The sequence below is a fragment of the Neofelis nebulosa genome, chromosome 12 (genome assembly GCF_028018385.1).
Source record: "Neofelis nebulosa isolate mNeoNeb1 chromosome 12, mNeoNeb1.pri, whole genome shotgun sequence".
Classification (NCBI taxonomy): domain Eukaryota; kingdom Metazoa; phylum Chordata; class Mammalia; order Carnivora; family Felidae; genus Neofelis; species Neofelis nebulosa.
The window spans coordinates 22,279,360-22,288,256 of NC_080793.1; the positions used below are offsets into that span (position 1 = coordinate 22,279,360).

The 8,897-nt window shown below is 42.2% G+C and overlaps 1 protein-coding gene across 1 annotated transcript in view; it reads left to right on the forward strand.

Annotated features, from left to right (window-relative positions):
* PTBP3 (polypyrimidine tract binding protein 3) overlaps window positions 1–4,959 on the forward strand; it is a 133,248-nt gene extending 128,289 nt beyond the window's left edge. The window contains exon 16 of the transcript XR_009251488.1: window positions 145–4,959. The gene's annotated coding sequence lies outside the window, so the exon portion shown is untranslated. The remainder of the gene's footprint in view (window positions 1–144) is intronic.
* The last annotated feature ends 3,938 nt before the right edge of the window (window positions 4,960–8,897 follow it).

Sequence of the window (8,897 nt, forward strand, 5' to 3'; positions counted from 1 at the left end):
CTTTGGATTCTGTGTCACCCTCTCTCTCTCTCTGTTCCTCCCCGGCTCACACTCTGTGTCTGTCTGTCTGTCTGTCTCTCTCTCTCTCTCTCTCTCCCAAAAATAAATAAACATTAAAAAATTTTTTCTTTTAATTTTTTTCAGATTAATTATCCTGAATTCTCACAAATAAAGGCATGAAGATTAAAGAGATTACAGGATTCTAATGATAACCCCTGTTCAGTAAGTAGCAGTTTTTCCTTAAAGCACCCATGCAGAGACCAGCATATGGTAGATTATCTGTTGAATAAATAAAGAGTTGCCATTGCCTTGCAGTGGTAGGAGTTTATGATGGAATCAGCCCTAAATTCTTTACCTTGGCAGTGCCCATCCTCCATTCCTGAACTAAAAATACTAAGACCATTATAGATAGAACCCTGGTGTTTTCTGGTAACTTTGGAAACTGGCTATTATAGACCAACAATCTTGTCTAAACCAAGCGGCCAGCTGATTAATGAAATACACAGAAAGCTGAATAAATACAGAAGGAAGTGGGGGGGGCCATGCCTCAACCCACAAAAATACCTACTCTCCACATCAGGGCTTCGGGGATTTTGTGACAAACTCCCAACAGCACAATTATCTTTTACGGTATTTGTATTTGCAGTATTTGCAGATCCCTACCCTTACTGAGACTGTTGCTTCTAACCTATACATTTTTGGGGTAGCCATAATTTCTTCGATGATGTCCCCCAGAAGCAAAGGTTTCCTACATCTGGTCAGTCCCAAGGAACCCAAAACATTCCCCTGCGTAATGTATTAGATAGTTGGTTTCTTTTCCACTTGACTTGTACATGGCTGCCTTCTGTGTCCTCACGGTCGTGTGTGTGTGTGTGTGTATGTGTGTGTGTATGTCTTTCTGTATAAGCACACCGGTCATATTGGATTAGGGCCCACCCATCTGACCTCATTTTACTTTAATTACATCTTTAAAGGCCCTATCTCCAAATATAGTTACACTCTGAGGTACTGGAGGACTTTAACATGAATTTGGTGGGTGGGTGAGGGTGGGGGCACAAATTAGTCCATAACACACTTTCCCCTAGGAGTGCATGACCCTGCTAAGAGAATCTTCAGGACCTTAGGAGCCAGAGTTTCAGAAAAACCGTCTTTTCCTTAATCTTACTATCTGTGGTCTGTGCTATCTGTGTAGGAAAAAAATTCAGAATTGAGACTACAGAGGTTTGAAAGTAAAATTTTTTAATTGTTAAAAACATAATTCTCCTACAAAAATAGACACGAGTTAAAGTTTTATTTAACTCAATGAAGGAGCTGGCAGGATGACAAACTGTGTAGAAAAGAACTACGTTTCATGTAATCAGTGGGAAAAGAAATTCTAAAATGAAATTTCTAATTTAGATATAAAACCAGCTAATCTTCAAGCAATTAAACCACAACACTTGGGGTTCTCTTCTCTACTGGACATAGATGTGTTTTTTTAAGTTTATGTATTTGCCAGAGAGTATGAGCAAGCTGGGGAGGGCAGAGAGAGAGGGGAGAGAGTGAATGTGAGAAATAAGCCCACTGACCCAATCAAAGGAGGGACATGGAGACTCATTAAAGCACAGTGAAGCCAGGCTTTAATCAACATTCTTGCAAGAGCCGTGTCTGATGGACAGGCACACTCTGGTAGGTTAGTCTCCTAGTGTGCGGGTCCCTCCCCTGATTCCTCATTGGCTGAGGACTACAGAGGCTACACCATTAGCCCGAAGTTGCCTATGCCCATGTAAGGCAAAAAGTAGTCTGATTGGAACAAATGTACATCCCCTCACATGATGCAGAAACTTCAGTTCTTTGGCACATGCTCATTGCAGGGCCCACATGAAGAACCAGGAAGTGAAGTGTCTAAGGATTTGGGACTCCATTGTTGGGAGAGGTTCGTACATATTTCCAATAGGTTGTAAACCTATTAACTAGACAGCACAGCTTTTTGTTTTATTTCTGAAAGTGAAACCTTTCACTTCTCACAGAGAATCCCAAGCAGGATCCGTGCTGTTAGCACAGACCCTGACATGGGGCTCGATCTCATCAATATGAGATTGTGACCTGAGCTGAAATCAAAAGTCAGATGATTAATCCACTGAGCCACCCAGGCACCCCTCTACTGGATATATATGCTTTCTCAAATCACACCTTAATGGCATTCTATAAGTTAACCTCTAACATTACAGGATTGTTAGTCACATAATCGTCCATTGTGTACTAATTCAAAGCTTTAGATCCTTTCCTGCATACATAAAATCACCACTTAGAATCTAATACATGTTGTCCTTCATCCTGAGTCTCCTTGAACAACTTTGCCAGCTATGGATCTTAAATACTTCTGAGGACTGACTTCTGGCATGATGTCATAAGGTGCTCCACTGACCTGCTCCCCAGTAAAAGTGAAGCTACAAAAAAAAAAGGGGGGGGGGGGACAAGGGGACTCCAGAAATGTTCCTAAAGGCAAACAGCACATAAGGAAACATTTATTGAAGAACAGCTAGGTAAGAAAACATAATAAGAAAGGTGAGAGTCTGTGGTATTTGAACCAAGATGACAACCTGTCCCCAGGTCCCACACTGCTGAGACCCAGAACATCCCCAGTAGCAGAACAATACCTTTTCTCATCCTTCTCACAGCCACCTATCGCTGACACTAAGTCCAAGTGTGGTCAAGAAGTAGGGACCTTCTTCTACTCAGCCCCTCTTTGTGGAACGGAGGCTCTTCCTCAGGTGTGGCATGTTGAGAATACTGGGTCCCTGTCACTTTTGTCCTGGCTTGTGACACAATGGTTCCATGCCAGGAAAGGCAAGCCAAGAGGACCTTAGGCTGCTCCCCGTTGACACAGACTCCCCCTTTGACAAAACTTGAGTCAGGCTCTTTTTTTTTTTTTAATGTTTACTTATTTTGAGAGAGAGAGAAGGTGTGCACGGGACAGCAGCAGAGAGAGGATCCCAAGCAGGCTCTATGCTGTCAGTGTGGAGCTGGACACAGAGCTCAGGAACCGAGAGATTGTGACCTAAGCCGAAATCAGGAGTCAGACTAAGCCACCCAGACACCCCTAGTCGACTCTTTATTCTCAAATAGACCTCATCCTTGGGCCTGTCCTCATGAGCCCAATTTTTACCAGAATCCTGCTAAATCAGTTTAGGGAGAATCCTTTGTTTTCATTAGCCTGACTTTGCTATTCTTCTGTCTTCATTAGGGTGACTTTTATTTTTCCAGGAGTCTCCTGTGTAGGTAAATAGTTTGATTTTTCATATAAGATCTTAAAGAAATACTCATCAAGTTTTCAGTGGAAAACAATAATTTTTGCCCTTGAGTCTTGAGTCTTCCCCTTAAAATCCTTACCTTGCTATTTACACCATTCCTGGACTGTGATATTGTGACCTTCACCCAATCCTAACCAAGATTCCCCCCTCCCATTACTTCTTTGAAAAATCTGTCTTAAATCAAACTTCCACCTAATTCTGACCTTACTCCCTCTATCTGAGACCATCTGAGACACAGCCAAAGCTTTTTCAAAGCTTGCTGAGGTAAGCAGTAAACTAGCTTTGTCTTCTCAATAGGTATGTTGGTGAAATTTGAAGATCTGATTTTTGACACTGCTTTTGCATAGAAATTTGATTTTACTTTGATTTTATGTTTATTTAAGGAGTCTTGAAATTATAGAGACACTGCACCCCACACACCCACATTTACGTAGCTCTAGTGCCCACCCATATTTCCCTCCAGGAGGCCTGTGCCTGGTTTCCTCATGATTTGGAGGAAATTCTGGTCAACCAGGATGAAGAATCTTGTATGCCAAAACATGTGTATTAAGTTCAGCTTAATTTTACTGTTGCCTTTTATGTGTCAGATTCTGTGTTGGGCACAGAGATAAATAAAGCATATCTGCTACTGAGCTCACAGTATAATCAGAGAGGCAGACACATATACAAATAAGTATAATAAGAAGACCTAAATGTCAGGATGAATTAGGATGAAATGTTATGAGGAAACACATAGATGAGGTATCCGGGGCGCCTGGGTGGCTCAGTCAGTTAAGTGTCCAACTCTTGATTTCAGCTCAGGTCATGATCTCACGGTTCGTGAGTTCACTGTACTGACCTCGCTGAACGTGCTTGGGATTCTCTCTCTCTGCCCCCCTCTCTCTCTTCCCCTTCCCCACTTGTGCACATTCACACATGCTTTCTCTCAAAATAAACAAATAAATTAAAAAAAAAAAAAAGGGCATCCAATTCAGTGTGGGCTGTAGGAAAGGCTTCCGGGAGGAGGGGAAACCTGAACAGGGTATCTACAAGAGGCAGGAAAAAGCCAGATGGATGAGAAGAAGGGCATCCAGACAATGGGGAGAGCATGGTACCAAGCTGAAAAGCAGCATGGTGTGAATGGAAAGCTAACATTTAAGTATTGCCAATTTTAGGAGCTTAAAAAGTCTGCAGCTAGGAAGGACATGAAGCTAGAAACATGGGTGGAGTCTTGATTTTATCTTGTGCACAATGGAGAGCCGTGAAAGTGCTTTAATCCTATGCTGTCCAGTATGGTAGCCACCAGCCATGTGTGGCTCATTTGAAATGTGGCTAGTCCAAATTGAGATGTGCTGTAAGTATAAAATAAACCCTCGATTTGGAAGACTCTGTACAAAAGAAGAGTGTTAAATATCTCATTAATAACTTCATATTGATTAAATGCTTAAATAAGACTTTGGTACATTGGGTTAAATAAAATACATTATTAAGGGGCGCCTGGGTGGCCCAGATGGTTAAGCGTCCGACTTCGGCTCAGGTCATGATCTCACAGTTCGTGGGTTCAAGCCCTGCATCAGGCTCTATGCTGACAGCTCAGAGCCTGGAGCCTGCTCTGGATTCTGTGTCTCCCTCTCTCTCTGCCCCTCCCCCACTCGCTCTGTCTCTGTCTCAAAAATAAATAAACATTTCTTAAAAATTTTAAATAAAATACATTATTAAAATTAATTTCATCTGTTTTTTAAAATGTGCCTGCTAGAAAATTGTGAATTACACGTGAGGTTCAAATTTGCGGCTTACATTATATTTCTGTTGAAAAGTATGGCTTTAACTCCTTGGATGAAGACAGAAAAAGGTTGAGAGTATGATTGCTGAAGCCAGACTACCTGGGTTCAAATCTTAGCTCTCCCGTTTAAGAGCTGTGTGATCCTGGGCAAATTTCTTAGTTTCATGGTATATTAGTTTGCTAGCTGCCACAACAAAATACCACAAACTAGGTGGTTTAAACAACAGAAATCTATCTTTTTACAGTTCTGGAAGCTGGAAGTCCCAGACCAAGTTGTCAGCAGATTTAGTTTCCCCTGAGGCCTCTCCCCTTGGCTGGCAGACTGTCCTCTTGCTGTGTTCTCACATGGCCTCTCTGTGTGTATGCATCCCTGGTCCGTTCCTCTTATTCGGACACCAGTCCTGTTGGATTAGGGCCCCACCCTCGTGACCTCATTTAACCTTAATGTTCTCCTTGAAGACCCCCATCTCCAGATACAGTCACATTGATGGTTACGGCTTCCACATATGAATTTTGGGGAACACAATTCAGTCCACTGCACTTGGTCCTTTGGTTGCCTCTCTATAAAATAAAAAGGCACCTGGCTGGCTCACTTAGTACAGCATGCGACTCCTATCTCAGGGTTGTGAGCTCAAACCCCACCTTGGGTGTAGAGCTTACTTAAAAAGAAAATGAGGATCATAATAATGCCCTTCTCATATAGCTGTTGTGAGGCATTAATGAGTTACTGTTTATAAAGTACTTAGGATAATCCTGTAATACCATAAACGTTATCTAGAGTTACCTATTATTGAACAGTCATCCAACAGTCCAGGAAATGATCCAAAAGCTCTACATTTACCTCCAGTGAATAGCTATGACCCCTTTCCCTGAGATCCTAAGGTTGTAGCCCCGATACAAGAATGAAGTTAGAAAATCCAGTTGAAGAGAAAGGTTGCTATGTTCCTTTGCCTCTGCCATAAGACCTAATTATCTTAGCTAGGTGTTTGGAAGAAGCCAAAGATGTCTTAAACTGGGGAAGCGGGTCCCCACCCCATAATAAGATGATATTATACCATCATCTTACAGAAATGTCAGCTAAACAGTGGTTTGGCCAGAAAACGATGGAAATTAGCATACAGCCAGAGAAACCTTCATGGTTTCATGCCACGTTCCTACTCTGACACCAGGCAACCCACACACGGTCTAGCGGGTCATCTGGAATTAATGATCTCAGTGGGCATGAAAGGGTCAGGTGGACAAGGAAACCCTGCCCATCCATCTCAGACCCAAAGCCTGAAATCTAGAATGTCTTCACAATAAAGTGTTTCTTATCCTAAATTCACCGTCCTCATAGAACCAGATACGCCCTCCACCTAGGCCAGGAATTTGAATTTAAGTAAGGTACTGTCAGCACGGTAAAGCCTCTGCGGATATTCTTGGCACTGTTTTTTTCCTATTTAGAGCAGTTTTTCCTCAACTCTTCCTTATTCTCCTTTGATAATCTTATAACACCCCCCACAGCACTCTTTAGGCTCATTAGACAGTTTATACTAATGTAAACATCACGGCTAAAAACAAAGCAATGGCAATTTTTGAAAACAAATGTATTTTGGTCTTTAAACACTTTGTGTTTTTATGTATGTATGTATGTATGTATGTATGTATGTATGTATGTATGTATTTAAATATGAAATTTATTGTCAAATTGGTTTCCATACAACACCCAGTGCTCATCCCAACAGGTGCCCTTCTCAGTGCCCATCACCCACTTTCCCCTCCCTCCCACCCCCATCAACCCTCAGTTTATTCTCAGTTTTTAAGAGTCTCTTATGTTTTGACTCCTTCCCTGTCTGTAACTTTTTTTTTTCCCTTCCCTTCCCCCGTGGTCTTCTGTTAAGTTTCTCAAGTTCCACATATGAGTGAAAACATATGATATCTGTCTTTCTCTGACTGACTTCTTTCACTTAGCATAATACCCTCCAGTTCCATCCCTGTTGTTGCAAATGAAGAGGATTTCATTCCTTCTCGTTGCCAAGTAGTATTCCATTGTATATATAAACCACAACTTCTTTAGCCATTCATCAGTGGATGGACATGTAGGCTCTTTCCATAATTTGGCTATTGTTGAGAGTGCTGCTATAAGCATTGGGGTACAAGTGCCCCTATGCATCAGCACTCCTGTATCCCTTGGGTAAATTCCTAGCAGTGCCATTGCTGGGTCATAGGGTAGATCTATTTTTAATTTTTTGAGGAACCTCCCCACTGTTTTGCAGAGCGGCCGCAGCAGTTTGCAATCCCACCAACAGGGCAAGAGGGTTCCCGAAAAGCTTCGTGTTTTTAATCTTAGTAAGGTAGTATCGGTGTGAGTGCTGAGTGTACTGGCTTCCACAACAAGCCTTGTGTCTTATGTACGTGGAAGGCACAGCCTGCCTCTATTTGGTTTCTGTGGCCCGAGGTGCAGACAAATCAGCTTGGCCTCATACGTTGATGGAAATGATACAGTGGCATACGACACCGGGTCTCTTCTTTACGATAAACAGGGAATTACTTCATCCCTAGATTTCCAGTGTGCTTTTCTAAACGTTTTCTTATGCAACTGACAAGCGTATCACTTAAGCTGTTCTTGAGGCATTTTCTGGCAAAGACTGAAAATCAGGAAGGAAGAATTTCCCTCCCACCCTGAGTTTCACAAAGGAAATTCGGGTCTACCTCCCCACACACAAGGAAAAGTTAGCCTGAGTTTATCCAGCAGCTGGACTAGAATGAGGTTGGAATTTGTTTTTCTTGGAAACCACTTTCAAAATTCTTGTCCTTTAGAACATCATCAAGATGAGCAAATGAAAAGACATTCAAATATCAACTGGAATAATCTAGAAATCAATTTTTGTAACACATGCTTAAAGGAATGAACAAGGTTGGTATTTGAGCCTTTATAGCTCAGATTCAATGTCTTCAGGGCTTCAATTCTATATTCCAAACAAAACAAGCTCAATTGCAAGCTAGCCATTTTTGAAAAGTTTGAAAATGTTAGCCTCACCCTGAAGTAGGATAATAGTTTCTAAATTTGGCCGAGTGAATTTCTTTGACCACCCACAAACTTCAGTATGGAACTGCAGAAATTTGTACAAATTTAGCGTTGGAGTTCAGATATTCATAAAAATAGGCAAATCAGTTTTCTACCTACCCCCTGATTACTATGATGGCCTGCAGTCCCCAGCAACCTGCCAGGGACTCTCAAACCAAGTCTTTGTCCGTGTGTGTGTGTGTGTGTGTGTGTGTGTGTGTGTGTATTAATTTTGAGAGAGACAGGGGAGGGGCAGAGAGAGGGAGACACAGGATCTGAAGCAGGCTCCATGCTGACAACAGAGTGCCCCCTGCGGGGTTTGAACTCAGGAACCAAACCAAATCATGAAATCATGACCTGAGCCGAAGTTGGATGCTTAACCGACTGAGACACCCAGGTGCCCCAATTCTTTGTCCCTCTTAACCTCTTCCCTCGTCTGTTCAGTTTCTTCACCCCTCCCCCCTGCCCCCGAGATCTCTCTCTATCCACAATCCATTATCTATATCCATCCTCCATTCTCTCCTGCTTTTTCCACCTCATCTGTACTGGATTTTCCTTTCAGCCTTTAAAACATGCTCAAGTCTCTCCAGTCTTAAAACAAGGAAATAAAACTCCCAAAGCTCTTTTGCTTTACCCTTCTACTTCTCATCTTCCCTTTCACAGACAAACCTCCAAACAGAATTGCCTCTGCTTCTTCATCTTTCTATCCTCATCAAAGCCCCCTGTTTTTTTCTTTTGCCACATCCTAAGAACTCCAAATCAAAACGTGCTTTAAAAGAAAAGCCTCCACTCCCCT